The following is a 15457-nucleotide window of genomic DNA, read 5'->3' on the forward strand; positions in this document are numbered from 1 at the left end:
AAATAATACTTCATTTCACTAATGGAGAATACTGAAATATGCTTACAAATAGAAATGACCCAGCTAGGGCGATGGTAGCTTATCTCTGAGAAGAGATGTGTCGGCTACATTCCTCTGAACTGTTCCGAACTGTCTTTACAATGAGGCTCGAAGGCCTATTTATTATTGAGAAACAATGGAAAACCCTTAACATTCCAAAACCTAACCCTAGAAGATGAAAACGCCAAACTATGGGCCCCGTTTGGGTAAATTGGTACATCAACTTCCCGGGGTCGTAACTTTGGCATACGATCTCCGTTTTACGCGCATGATAGCCCGTTGAAAAGATCTTTCTGAGGACTATAACGCAAACAACGATTTTTTATCTAAAAAATCGCAGGAGCGGGATTTCCAAAAAACGTCGTTTAGGGCCTCAAAACGGCTCCGGAAGTTTAGGACCCGAAAACTGCTAAAAATAGTAAATTGTGCTATAATTAAGGAAACTGAAAATGTTAAGAGGGACAATGGTGGGGGTCTAGGTGGACTTGGCAGGTGGCCACCAATATCCACCTGGATCAATCAACAATCCGATGGGAAGAGAAGGGACGAGGTAAGAAGCAGAAGAAGGAAGGGAAGGATAATGCGAACAAACCCGACAACAATGCTGGTGAGGGTAGAAATGAGTCTAAGACAAAGGTTAAATTTCCATGCAAGTTATGCAATGGAGATCATTTGACTCACTTCTGCCCCAAGATTCAGGATGCTCAGTGCTTGTTAGTGCAGTAAGGGTCCTCTAGCTCCCAAGCTATCCTGACTAACCCTTTTCCCCAAGGGCAACAATTACTTGTTGGCGCAAACTCGAATGCTGGTACCTTCGTAGGAGGCAACTAGGAAGGGGGAAATTCCTCAAATGTGTATATGATGAACTCTCACGTCAACGTTGCCACATGCGCATGTGATTATGGTGAAACGGAAACATTTAAGGAAAAATCTGTTCCCGAAACCACAGACCCGCTTCGTATTGAGCGACCGTCTATTGAGTCTATACCTCCGATACCAAAAGGTTCCGCTAAGTGTTCGACGATTAACCCTAATGCTAGGGCAACCCAGAACTACTCGATTGTAGAAGATCTGGCTCAAAGTCCTTGCGCTATGTCTGCATTGGAGGTACTCCAGTCATGTCCTGCTCAAAGAAGTGCTTTGCTTTCGGTAATCAGGGTAGTAGATCCAAAAAATTCTTTAGTGCTCACTTTTGATATGCTCAATGTCAAAAAGAGATTTCCTCACCATATGGCTTTCTAGATAAAGTCTACTTACTGAAAAACCAATATTTTTCGGACATTTATAGATGAGGGAGCTTCCACATGCGTAATGTCTATGTCATGTTGGAAGGCCATTGGATCACCTTCAGCTGTTCCTTCATCGACTCTCTTAACAGCATTTGATGGTCATTCTCATAGGCCACACGGAATTATCCCAGCTTTTCCTATATGTGTTGGAGGAAAGGTCGTTAATATTGAGGTAGAAATCATTGATGCCAACCTAGATTACAACCTCCTCTTGGGAAGAAATTGGATTTATGAGATGGACGCCATAGTTTCATCTCTATTCCACATCCTTTGTTTTCCTCACGAGGGGAGAATTGTTAAAATTGATCAATTAGATTATTCTCCGAGTGATTCTCGTGCAACTTTGGATTCTACCATTCCATTGGTGGATAATCCTCATCAACCTATAGAGAATTTAGGAGTTGGGATGTACTCTTCCTTGATAGGTGTATTTTATCTTCCCCCTCCTACAGCTAAAATTGGTATAATTTAATCCTCCAAGGGGCCTTTAGACCCTTAGACCTTACCTTCATCTATGACCACATTAGATGGAGGGCAGGTTGGTGGAATGGTATTTCCTATGTCTGTAGAAGAACTTAGGTATCAATATATCGTTGACTCTACAGACAACCATCCCACTCCTTTTTCAAAGGATTTAGATGGTGATGTGGCTCCAGCTTGGACCCTTGACTCTACTTCTGCTCTGGATTGCTTAGATACAGTTTTACCATCGGAGGAAGCAATTTTAGAAGCAATGACGGCTGTAGATCGACCTTGGGAAGATTTACATCATCGTTCATATTTTCTTCCTCCTTTGCAGGAAGTCGAATCTAGGTTCTCCAATCTGCTTACTAGTGATGTTTGTATAGTGTCAAACCCTTTGGCTCCAACACATTTATTTGTCAAAGGTCATATGTCGATTAGATCAAGAACTGTACCTATAAACATCTCTAGGAACAAGTTGGCAGAGCCCCCAGATGGGCTCTACCTTAAGGAGTATTTTGCTTAGGTTTCGGCCGAGCAATTGCTTCTTTGTATATATTGTATTTTTGTTCATATTTTGTGGGGCATTTTGTGATATCAATCATTCATCAAATTAAACAAACATAAAAAATTTGGAACTGTATATATATATCATAAAACTGCCCGTGTATACATAAAGTGTTCAAAAAATAATATACAAAATCGAGACTAAATGCCCATAATCATGTCCAGTCTATCTATCGACCCAGATTAGGATGAGCGGCTAAGAAGGTAACTACTGCATTGGCCACACGCCGAAGTATGTGGACCCAGTCTCGTGGTACTCCTACCACGCGGTGCTGCATCTCCTCAGGTAGGTCCTCTATGGCTACCATTGGTACCTGGTGAGTCAATCTCACCAAGTTTCTTTGGACTGCATATAAGACTCTCTCTGTCTCAACAGCTGCCTCTTTGGCGCCTCTTTCACGATGCCTGTGCTGCAGGAATCCATCTTGTCTCACTGGACCCACATCTGGAACATGATCATTTTGTTAGTATTTTATCCCATCAAAAATATTTCTAAGTTCATTTCATATTTAAAAAAAAGAAAGAAAAAATCTTAAAAATTGACAAAAACTTAAAAAATTGTTACCTATGTCTCCCCATGCTGTGTTTGGTGGCAACACCAAATCTGGATCTCCTCGGAAATCCATGCTAGCATACGGGTAGTTGTCGACTGCGATGATCTGTTGGTCCCACCAGGTGAAAAACTCATCATCGAAAGTCATCCTTGGCACATCCCCACCTCCAAGGCGTTTCATCAAGTCAGCCCACCTACCCATCCGTGGATCTCGCGGGTTGCTGATAGAGACAGATACCTTGGGACGTAGCCCAGGTACCTTCTCGAAGAAGAAGGAGCATAAAATGGTCCCATATCCAAAGTTTTTTGTCTGACCCTTTTGAATGGAGGTTAGTTGTGTTATCAGGAAATCTAGTGTGTATGCAGAGCTACTAGTCCCACTAAGGCTGGTAGCTACCTTAGAAACAAAAAAACTAAAACCACTTTCGTTTTCCTTTATGAGAAGTAGCTAAGAGGGGAAAGAAGGAGACCAACCTCTGTCTTGCGCTTGGTTCCTTGCTTGATTCCTCTCCCTTCTAATAGATCTTTGCCACTCGCTTCTTCATCTACCCAGCTTCAAAGAGCACCTGTAGAATCAAAGCAGCATAACACTATCCAAGAACATAGATCTACTATCATAAACAATATAGGACCAGATATATATTGACCACACAAATGCATATATCATCAATCATACAAGAATGTGGAGGAAAAATTGAATAGCTTTATTAATAATCAAGAATAGCAAAGAGGATTACAACCAATTGTTCTGACCCAACATCATCCTCTCAGCAAGAAAGCCCTTCTTCACCTCATGAAAAGCTTAGATCACCCAACACTATGATGTTGCACCAAGAAACCAGTAGCACTTCCTTACAAGATACAAAATTCTAGTCCTTGGATCTCTGGGATGAGGGATCCATATATAGATGTTTGCAAGGGGGGTGAGTCAACTTTTGAGATTTGATTAGTGTCCTCTCTTTGATAGTTCTTGATTCCACTTGGAGATTGATGATCTCTTACTCATCCCTGAGCGAATGCAGAGAGGCAAGTGTCATAGGAGAAGTTTCTGGAAGATTCCATGGTCCTCCACCTTGCAGATTGACCCTGCCATTTGTCCACTCTTGCCCATCGCACCCCATAGAAGGGCTTTTCAGTATGCACCGCACCTCCCGTGTGTATTTAGGTGGGATGCAGCGCACTTTGACCATGGAGCAGGTGAGATGGTCCAATTTTTACCAGTTCTGAGTAGTTTTTCATGGAGAACTTCTGGGAGAAGATGTAATCAGTTGACCTTGTTCTTTTAGAGGTTGGAACAACACTTTTAGGGACTTAAGAGCCCTTAGTTTATGGACATTTATGATTGGGGTTGTAGTGCCCAAAAATGTCTATAACAGTTGCCCCCTAAAGCATGAGGTTGTTAATATGTTGATGTCGGGTGAAATGCTTTATCATGAGGATCTGAAGTTTTTTCAAGCTGGAAGGCGACCTGTAATAAGATACAATACAATACATTATCTTCATAATATTTTCATGATCTAGCTGAGGCAGGCATTCCCATGCTCAGCTTTATAAATTCATTTTCATGTACATAAGATAGACAATTGTTTGGGTGCAGACTGATGATTCTGGTAGAGCCATCATCCTTTGGATTGGATGATTATCTGCGCAGTAATGATGTACATTTGATGTCTTTATTTTCCTGAATATATATCGCAGCCCGGATGGATGAAACTAGATCCGGGGTCTTCAATCTCGTTCGATCTTCACTTAAAGTAAAAGTCGATCCATGTGAGAGATGTTCTGGAGTTGAACATGGAAAGACATCGCCTGATTACCAGCCAATGATGTAAGCTGTTAACAGGCGCGAGAGGAATCACCGATAATGATGATGACCCTCAAGGTACTACAGTAAAATTTACGTGGCGTGAATAAGGGACTTGGCATCAAACACCATGCAAAATCTTTCGGTCGAAGGCCATTGATGTAAATCGTCGCCAGAAGTGAGAAACTTGCCATTGAGGCATGCAAGCTTCAAAGTACTAAAAGGGTTGTTCCTAGATCGACTTCCTGGATAATGAGCTGATGTCGACAAGAAGTGATCCATCATAAGAGGGCCTTAGTGAATCCCACATCAATGACACGGAACAAAGCAAATGATTTTAATGGAGGTGAAAATGATATGATGATATAAGGTTCAGGGTGGCGGTCTTGAAAGGATGGAGCGTAAATGTATTGCAGTGGATGAGACACAGGTGAATTCTCTGAGCGACTTCTCTTGAACATATCGGTGACACTGACATGATGGATTGGTAGTATTAACCCCAAATATGGATGGTGTGATGGACCCATGGTGATATGACCAGTGAACGGAACAACCCAACCCGACTCGGATGTGGAGTGAAAGTATCATGTTCAAGAGCGACTTGCTACCAATAAAGTTTCTTCAAGTTTTCTTCCCAATTTTTCCCCAGTCATTGCTGACCAGTACCTCTTTATTTTTGTCAAGCTTGAGGAGGATAGTATGTGCTTGTTCTATAATTTTCCCTTCGGGCAAACCCATCGCTATGTTTTAACGAGCCTAGCGATAGTGAAACTTGTTCTTGTCTGTATGGACAAGTTTGTCGCTATTCGGTTTTAACGAGTTTAACGACAAAGATAACTCAGTCCTTTTCAATTTTAGAGAGTCTGAAAAGGGACGTAAAGAAAACTCCAATAATCCTTTTTCGTCATATAATCCCTTGAGTCCGAAAAAGTATAAAACAATACAAAAGGGATGAATTTTCAGTACTTTTAACGAGCCGAACAAAACAAGTGCTCGATCTTTTTGTGTAATAATCCCTCAAGTCCAAAAAGATTAAAATCTAAAGGAGGGATAGCACTTCCAGTCCCTTTAAAGAGATGGAGAGGCCAATTTCTCGGCAATCTTTTCATATTTTACGAGTCAGATGAAAAGAGCTTAAAGGAGACTCGTTTTTCGAGGAACGAGCGATAAATTCGGGTAGCAGCTAATTCCAGGTAAGGTTTGGAATTTTCCAATCATGGCAGTGTCACAAGGATGGCTAACAGGATCACTCTTCGTAGTTGTTCCTGAAAAAGGGTAAACAATCAAATGGAGGTGAATGATCGGCCAAAATAGAGTGGAGGTGACAATGAGAACACGACCAAGGCTTCAAAGGCTAATGATAATACATTCACGATGGTTATTTACCGGAAATTGGTTCATTTTTTAATGATCTTAAACTCTGGGGAAACATTTGCTCATTGCTTATGTTTATTTTTTAACGAGCTTGAATTCCGCGTTAAAACTGCTCGATATAATGGTCATTGATTATCTTGATTTTACCACTGACAACTTTGTCCCTTCAAAGGTTGTACTGCCTGCTCAATTGCTTCATCAAACTAGTTAGAAACGAACAATATATGTTTGAAAAATGAGTTAAAACACTAATATTTTAGTTGAATTACGTGAAAAGTAATTTAAAAGTACTTTTTACCTCTCATTTTACCATTTCATTTGAACTTTGGTTTGTTGGAGCTTTGGAGGTGCTTTCACCCTTGATTTTCACTAGCTGATTCTGGGAGATTCTGTGGACGATTCTTGGCACCGTCTGGACCAGGTAGGAGCTAAACCTGAGCTCTTCAATTTCATCCTTTCCTTTTTGAATTCTGAGCATGTTTTCTGGTTTTTCTGAGCCTCTGGGGTTTGAAAAACTCGCCCTGGCTCCATTGCACCTCTTCTATATCGAAAGGTGCGATGCATGCTGGCTTGGCCATTGGCCAGTCAGCATGCATCCCACCTAGAACACTACTGGGGGTGCGATGGGCGCAAAGAGGGAAATTTATGCACAGTTTTTCATGGAAATTTTTGCCTGTTTTTCACCAAATCAGGATCCTGACTCTTCTCTTGTTTGTTTCAGAGATTCATTGGAGAAAAATGCTTGTTACATGGCGAGAACGTGAGCATGAAGAAGAGGACATGCTTGCTTTACATGATCCGGTTACGGTAAATGCACTGCGGAACTGTGGCCTGTTCAAGTTTTTCCGCATCTCTAGCATGAGGCAACAAATCAACTTGTTGCAATATTTTCTCGATGCATGGGATCCTACCACCCAGGTGTTCTAGATTAGTTGCATGTCCATCCCCTTGACTGTTGTGGACATCTATTTTTTGACCGGCTTATCGAGGCGGGGTGCCCCTATCTCATTATCAGGTTCGGCCCGTGGGGGTCACTCTGTGAGAGATTACATTCACAGGTATTGCAAAGAGGGATCTCAGCTGAGTAAGGACGGCAAGATCAATATCCGAGATGTCACTGATAGGTCCCTAAGGAGCATTCTGTTCACTTTTGCTAGACTCGCTAGTAGCGCGGCACTTCACGTGGCCAACAGGTCTTATATGCAGTACGCCTTGGAATGCGTTGAACCAAAGGTGTTCAACTGGTGTGATGCAGTACTCTTTGTGATGAAAGAACAACTAACCAAGGTGAAAAATGGAAGATTGAAGAACTTTTTATATGGTTCTATCTTGACAGCTTTTGCCTTGGAAAAGATCCCGCTGATGCAGCCGCAGTATGTTTCACTTGGTTTACCTCCACCGACTGAGCCATAGATGCAGAGATGGGTCGACCTTATGGCCAGACATGCTGGTCAGTCCCAGGTTTCCTTTTCTGATACCTTTTTCGAGTGGTTCAACCATCAGGAGATGGTTTTTTCCGAGTATCCATATGCTGGTATGGATTTCCGCGGTGACCCAGATTTGGTACTGCTGGCTGGCGAGTAGTGGGGTGTCATTGGTAAATTCTCTGACCATATCTCTATTTATCGTTTCTTTTACAATGTTCTTGTGCTTTCTTCTATCAGGACTAATCAAAACTCATGTGCTCATGCAGATGTTGGACCAGTCCGGCCAGTAGTACGCCTAAGAGTGCCAGCTGCTGCTCCAGCAGGAGAGGCTGTGGGAAGGGCTATCCTTCGCGACCTTGATGTGACCGAGACTCTTTCAGCATTGCAGGATCAGGTCAAAGGCCTCACTCTTGGTATTCTGGATGTGAGGACTGACGAGCTGCCCCTGAGGTTGCAGTGACACACTACTCGCGTGCCAAGTCGATGGACTAGGCTTTTACGCATGATTGCATAGGCAGTGACTTGTTATCACCAGCATCATTAGACTAGGGTGCCCCCTAGCATTTGGAGTTTTGGGTCATTTGACCAATTTTATCTTGGTTACAGAACATTATGTATAAACCATAAACAGTTATATATATATATATATATATATATATATATATATATATTTTTGATTTTCGGAGCTTTATTTTGGTTAAGTTAAATGATCCTGATGCAAATACTGATGAAATGCTTCTTTTTATAAATGTTGCAAATGTCTATCTAACACATAATTTTCCAATGAATCTGTTAATGTGTTTAAGTTTATGGAAATATGCTGATATTGAATAAAATCAAATTGCCTTTCCAAAATCTTGACCCTTAGGAACATGCGATAGATAGCTGGATTTCGGACGGAGTAGATACCAGTGAGTTGTAGTATGACAAGCTGTGAGTCTAGCCTGACAACAAGTTGGCTTATGCCATGTGTGATGGAATCAGAGAGAAGTTCTATCAACGCACTATGTTCAGCGATGTTATTTGTTGATCGACCAATACATACCCCTCTGAAACTTACTAACTCGCCGCTTGGATCAAAAATGGCCCAGGCCGCAGAAGATAGGTTCCGCGAACTACGACTTGCTCCGTCGGCATATCCAACAAAAGATTCCAATAGGTTTGACATCTGCGACAATGTAAAAGGTGGATTACTTGACCAAAACAATTACCCTTAGCGAAAACAAAAATGTAACAAAATCATATGGGTTACCACACTAAATCATGCGTAGTAACGCTTAAGGTATAACCTGTTACGAGCTTGCACTAGTGGAATCCCATCATAATCCATTAACTCGTAGGCTCCTTTTGCTAATACACGCTTAACAATATAGGGGCCCATCCACAAAGACTTTGAATTTACCTGCTCCCAATTTATCAGATTCTTGGTCATAAAGTAAGACCAAGTCACCTTTCGAGAAGACACGGGGTTTGACATTTTTGTCGAACTGCGCCTTGACTTGTTTCTTATGGGTTTCGTTAGCCAAAGCAGCATCACGACGGGTTTCATCCAATTGGATTAGTTCCAAGAAACGAGCCTCCTCTTCTGAAGTTCCGGGGAGAAGGTCGACTGCGAGTTTGAGGGACAAGATTTCACACTGAACTAGTAAGATTGCTTCTAGGCCATACACCAGTTGAAAAGGTGTGAACCCGGTTGCATTCCTTACCGATGTTCGGTATGCCCACAAGGCTGAGTACAGGATCAGGTGCCAACTCCTTTTGTGGACTCCAATCATCCTTTGCAGCATCCGCTTCAGGACTTTGTTGATTGCTTCAACTTGTCCATTGGCCTGCGGGTAATATGGAGTAGAGCTGTCGTGGGACAACCCCAATTTGGCAGCCAATTCGACCATCATGTGATTGCAAAAATGTGATCTATGATTTGTGACTATAGCCTGTGGAACACCGAATCTGGTGACTACATGATTGAAAAAGAAAAGGGCAGCTGTTTCACCGGTGTTATCTAATGTAGGCATCGCCTCGGCCCATTTGGTAAAATAGTCTACCGCGACTATGATATACCCATGCCCCTCGGTCGAGGTGGGGTTACATGTCATGAAATCAATGCCCCATTTGGCGAACGGCCCAACAACAACTATCGGTTGCAGGGGTGCGGGTGGTTTTCTGGTTTTGCTATCGAAAATTTGACATGCATGGCAACTTCTGACTGCGGTTATGTAATCTTTGAACATTGTTGGCTAGAAGTATCCTGATCGTAAAAATTTTTGCGCCGTAGCGTAACCAGATTGATGCCCCCCACACGCGCCTGAATGGCAATCATTCAGGACTTTTTCGGCCTCCTCATGGGTGAGGCACCTCCTCAGAACTGTATCGACACCACGACGGTAAAGTGTATCACCGACAATCATGTAGTCTTTTGATTGGTATCGAATACGTTTTTTTTCTGAGTGAGAGGTATTAGACCTATATTTTTTGGTTTAGAGATAGATGATTATATCTCCATACCACAGATTGCTTGAAGATATTAGAAACAAAGATTCATTCACGATGGTTTCTTCGGATGTTTCATCATTGGACGACGATGGGAGATCGCATAGTAATTCCACGAAAATCAGGGATTTCTTTGATTTGGATTTAAAAAATTCCAGATCAAACTCTTGAAGAATTGCTATCCATTTTGAATATTTCCCCCCAGTAACTGTTGCGACAATATATAAGTCATGGGGTTGCAATCTGATAAAATGGTAGTTTTTCGAAAGAGGACATAGTGTCGAAATCTTTGTATCGCTTGAACAGCTGCGAGAGCCAGCTTTTCAACATAGGAATACTTACTTTCTGTATCGTTTAAGTTTCTACTCAAATAATATATAGGATGTTCAATTTCGTTGTCTTCTTGAACTAAAACCATTGCAATGGTTGTATCCGCTGCAGCCAGATACAGGTTAAAGTCTTTTTGATAATCAGGACCGTACATTAATGATGCTTTCATTAGGGATTCTTTTAAAGCATCAAAGGAAGCTTGCGCGACCTGATCCCAGATGAAGGGCACTTCCTTTTTCAACAGACGCGTATAACCTTTAGCAAGTTCGACATAATTTGGAATGAACCTCCTCAGAAAGTTTGCTTTCCCTTGGAATTTCTGAATTTGAAGCAAATTTGAAGGTGGAGGCAAATTTATGATTGCCTGAACCTTACAGGGGTCGAGACGGATCCTGTCCTTCGAGACTACAAAGCCAAGAAAATGACCAAAACTAACACAGAACACACATTTGTGTGGATTGAGTCGTATCTTGTAGTACCGGCAACGTAGAAATATTGCTCTCAAATGCTGCGGATGATCGGTCCGCTTTCGCGAATGAGCTGGAAGATCGTCGAGATATGGTTGAATGATGTTTTTGATGTCATGGAAAGCATAATTCATTGCCCTATGAAATTTTTCCCCTGTGTTCTTTAAACCAAAGGGTAATTTGCGATATGCAAATGTGCCCCACGGACAAATAAATGTAGTCTTTGACTGGTCCTGTGGGCGGATATTTATTTGATTATACCCGGAGAATCCATCCATAAATGAAAATATTTCACATCCGGTGCATTCATCAATTATCTGGTCAATAAAGGGTGTAGGGTAGTTGTCTTTTGGACAAGCTTGATTTACATCCCTATAATCGATGCACACTCTAATCGTTCCTTGTTTTTTCATCACAGGAATAATGTTTGATACCCAATCGGTTAGAGGAACCGGGTAAATAAAACCAGCATGTAGAAGTTTCTCAACTTCTGCCTTGATGGCAATGGCTATCTTGGGGTGCACCTGCCGTAGCCGTTGTCGTACTGGTTTGACATCTGGATACATCTTTATTTCGTGTTCAACTATACTCGAGTCAATGCTTGGAATTTTATCATATGACCAAGCAAATACATCTCTGAATTCGTGAAAAAGAGAGTTATATATTTCCAGTTCTAAAGGAGAACAACATTTTCCAACATAAATATTCTCTACAACATCTGTTTTGGTCGAGATATTTATGGTGATAGTCTCTTCAATATTGGAAAAGTTTTGCTTGGAATCCACCGTGTTTACAGTATTTGATAGGAAATCAAAGACTGAAGGATGATGAAGGTCATCAGGAGTATCTTCTTGAAAATCCGGAAGATGGGAACAGTGGTGGTAATTTTCCCATGGCGCCCTGTCAGTTATCATTGACTGAACAATTCCTTCGTCGGTGTAATGCACTTGCGACCAAGGATCTGAAGGGGTGTCATATTCCTTAGACCTATCTATCCAAACACTTGATGAGCGTTGATTTGGGTCTGCCTCCCATGCCAAAAACATTGATTGCTACAATATTTCTATTGGGCTTGGAGGCAATACCTGCAGATGATCCATGTTAATATCATTTTCTGAGATCTTTTGAATTGAAGATATCATATTGCAGGTTTCTACCGACGCCACTTCCGCTAGATTTATTGGAGGCGGGAGAGCAAAAGTCCCATTAATATAGGGTCTTTTAGTAGGCCTACTCCGATATTTTGAAGCAAATGGGGGCTTCCATGGATCATTGGAATGCTTCCCGTAACTTGGGAACTATTGGGGAGAAATGTTTGTTGGTCAACGATCGTAATTCCTCCTTGAAAAGGAAATGCAATCTTTCTAAAGTAGGTCGACACAACGGCAGCCATAGCATATATCCAGGGCCTTCCTAGTAGGATGTTATAATCGAGGTTTCCGTCGACTACTTCAACATCTATTTCTACTGTTTTCCCCCCCAGTTCAACTTGCAAGTTACTTAGAATACCATATGGGGTATATGTTCGTCCTTCAAATGCTTTTAATGTCGTCGAAGATCGTGACAAGGTTGGAGATCCTAAAGTTTTCCAACAACTCATCGACATAATACATGTAGATGCCCCCTCATCAATAATTGTTCGATGAACAATTTTGTTGAGGGCTTTAACTTGAATGAGGAAAGCTAGTTGAGATGGTAACTGAGGATCATATCCTTTGTGATTAAAGGACACAAGATTAGAATCCTTTGGGTCAATCCCACCTATTGCTGATAATAAAGCCTGCTTTTGGGAGGGGCAATTTTGCAGTACTTCAAGTGTTGACATAGCGGATGGCGATTGGGCCAGATCTTTCACTGTATTATAATGTTGTGCTGCTCTGGCACGAGGATTAAATGTCGACTTGTGTACTACTCCCTTTGGCGGTTTTATTGTTAGCTCTGGAATGATGGGCGGCGCAACTTCTGTCGAAGTTGTTGTCGAACTACTAGGTTGATCTTTACCCTTGTTGTTCGACAGCTGTGGATTTCCGTAATCTTTATTTCTTGTCGATATCAAAGAATCATTTTGCTATTTCAAAATCGACAACATCAGCACTTGGGACGGGGAAGCATTGTCACTAGCAACTAGATTTGTTCCTGGATTTGGAAACGGATCAGTCAATACCGTCGAGGTTTTTGAATTCTTGAAGAATTTTCTAAGCTTAGCTTTATATGGACAATCTCTTGTCCAATGATCCTCATCACATATAAGACATGGAAAATTTGGTTTCTTATCTCCAGAAGGGTTTGCAGAAGATTTTTCAGGTGATGATTCCTCTTGTTTCTTCTTCTTCCCTTTGTTTTTCTTCTTGCCTCCTGGTTGCTTGGTTTCTTTGCATTTATCGGTTGAGACGACATTTACTTCCGAGGTGAGAAGTTCTTCCTTTGCATTTTGACTAGAAATCTTACGAGCCTTTTTAGATGTAGCCTTTGTTGATTTCGTGTTTGTCGTACCAATCACGCCATCGCCGGCATGAGAGTCATTGTTCGATTTAGGAGGAGGAGGAACGGAAAATTCCGGTCTGGGAGCGTCAGGGATTTTATCGTAGAGCATGCCAGACTGAGTATAAATCAAGTCTAAATATTGCGCATGAGCAATAACTTGCTCTTTAGTGACAACTCCTCCCTTTGCCACATCTTCTGTAATGGAAGGTAGTAATGACTTAATAAACCATTCAGCTAAAAGCTGATTAGGATCATGCGTTTTTACCATTCTACGACGACGTTGCCACTCATGAATATGATCGGATATGTGAGTGGCCGTCGTTTGCTTGAAATTGGTAAGAAGTTCTGTCCTCATTTCGTACCTTATGGGTAACTGAAAATGGGTTAAAAGGTTGTGGCTAGGGCACTGAAGTTATCAAACGAAGCTCTAGGTAATTCAATATACCATTTTGCTGCCGAACCAGTTAACGTCCTCTGAAAAAGGTGAAGCCTAATCGAATCATCGTTTAGGGTGTTTGATGAACACCACAGATGAAAGGTCATCACATGATTCGATGGGTCTTCACCTGGATTTCCATTAAATTTAGGAATATCTGGCGGAAGTTTATGCGAAATCGCTGGCCACCAAGGGGCGTAAGCAATTGGATTGTTCGTTAGCCGATTTAGATCCGGTAACTCTAAAGTTGCCACGAAGGGTAACTGTTGATTCAGATTTGGCGAAGCATACCCAGGATAAGATGGGATTTCCTGAGCAGTTGGTCTTTGCATACTAGCATAATGCATTTGATGCTGGTAAATTTGGTAAGGTTTATGGGCATAACCATTATAGAATGGTTGGTTTTGACCGTTTTGAATATACGACTGCCCATTATTTGCAAAGACTCATTGCTCAGATCCTTGGTATACTTGTTGGAATTGCGGTTGTTGATATTGCACCAGCCATGGTTGTGAAGCCATGTGCTGTTGTCCAATATTGGTTGTTTGACCAAGATGAGGGGTAAGTGTACCCGTTTGGGCCTGTGTCATTCCACTAGTTGGCGATTGTGGTTGAGTCGTGGGGACAAGAGGCTGTTGCATTACAACCTGAGAAACCTGAGGTTGGCATACAACAGGCAACACTTGTACTTGCGACACCGTCACAATAGCCGATGTACTTGGTATATTTGACATAGGTAAACATTGTTGCATCGAATATACAACTCTTTGTTGTTGAGGCAGTATTGGCACCCAACCGCTAGATGTAATTCCAGCATAACCTGAATTTTGTTGTGAACTCTCATATGGTTGTCCTCCAAGAGGAGACAATGAAAGGGTATATTGCCCCCCATACGGCAGTAATCCGGTACTCAAAGGAATGGTTTGTCCTTGAGGACCAGACTGCCCAAATTGACACCGTGAAGGATCAATTTGCTGAGACTCAACATAAGAGTTTCTGGATATTATCCCGGATGAACAAACAGGAATGGACCATACTGTTGAAATAGCCCCATGAGTGGTCTCCATCTAGCGATTGAGAGCTAGTTGGGACAGATGGTATGCCGGCGAACATTGTTGGAGTGACAGCAGGAAGTTCTGCCATTGCTATGTCGGATGACACAGTCCTAGATGTCGACGGTTGTTCAAACATTTCTAGTCTACTCAAAAGATTTCCTAGCGATTCTACAGGAGCTTCCGATAACGGTAGACTAATTTCTGATGAAGAAGGATATAGGGTGATCCCAACTCCAAATTGCGATGGAGTACTAGATGGAGGATCCTCCACAATCTCTTCTATAGCAAACAGACCAGGTGGAAGAGGTAGACCGTCACGTCCGTAAAATATTTTTGGTGTCGAAGAAGGTATAGAATCTACAACGACAAATGTTTTGGGAATAACACCTTCCAAATCAGCTGTAGATGGAGCTGGTTCAGTAATACAAGTGTTTACCTTCACACTAGGATCAACCCTACTGTCCTTTGGTGGCTGCGGAACTTCTTCTATAAAGGCAGGGATACCAGAAATGTTTGGAGTAACTGGAGTCTCCGATGATGTTGGAACACTTGTTCTAACTTTACCAGGGGATTTGGAACCGGTTAAACGAGTTCGCTTTGTCCGTAATAGTTTTGATTCTGTAGACAAAGACGGTTGACTCGTAAGTCTCCGCGAATGACGGGGTTTGAATTGACTTTCT

Source organism: Pinus tabuliformis, chromosome 6, assembly GCF_031772625.1.
Source record: "Pinus tabuliformis cultivar Carrire ecotype Pingquan chromosome 6, CPIR1, whole genome shotgun sequence".
In the NCBI taxonomy this organism is placed as follows: Eukaryota; Viridiplantae; Streptophyta; class Pinopsida; order Pinales; family Pinaceae; genus Pinus; species Pinus tabuliformis.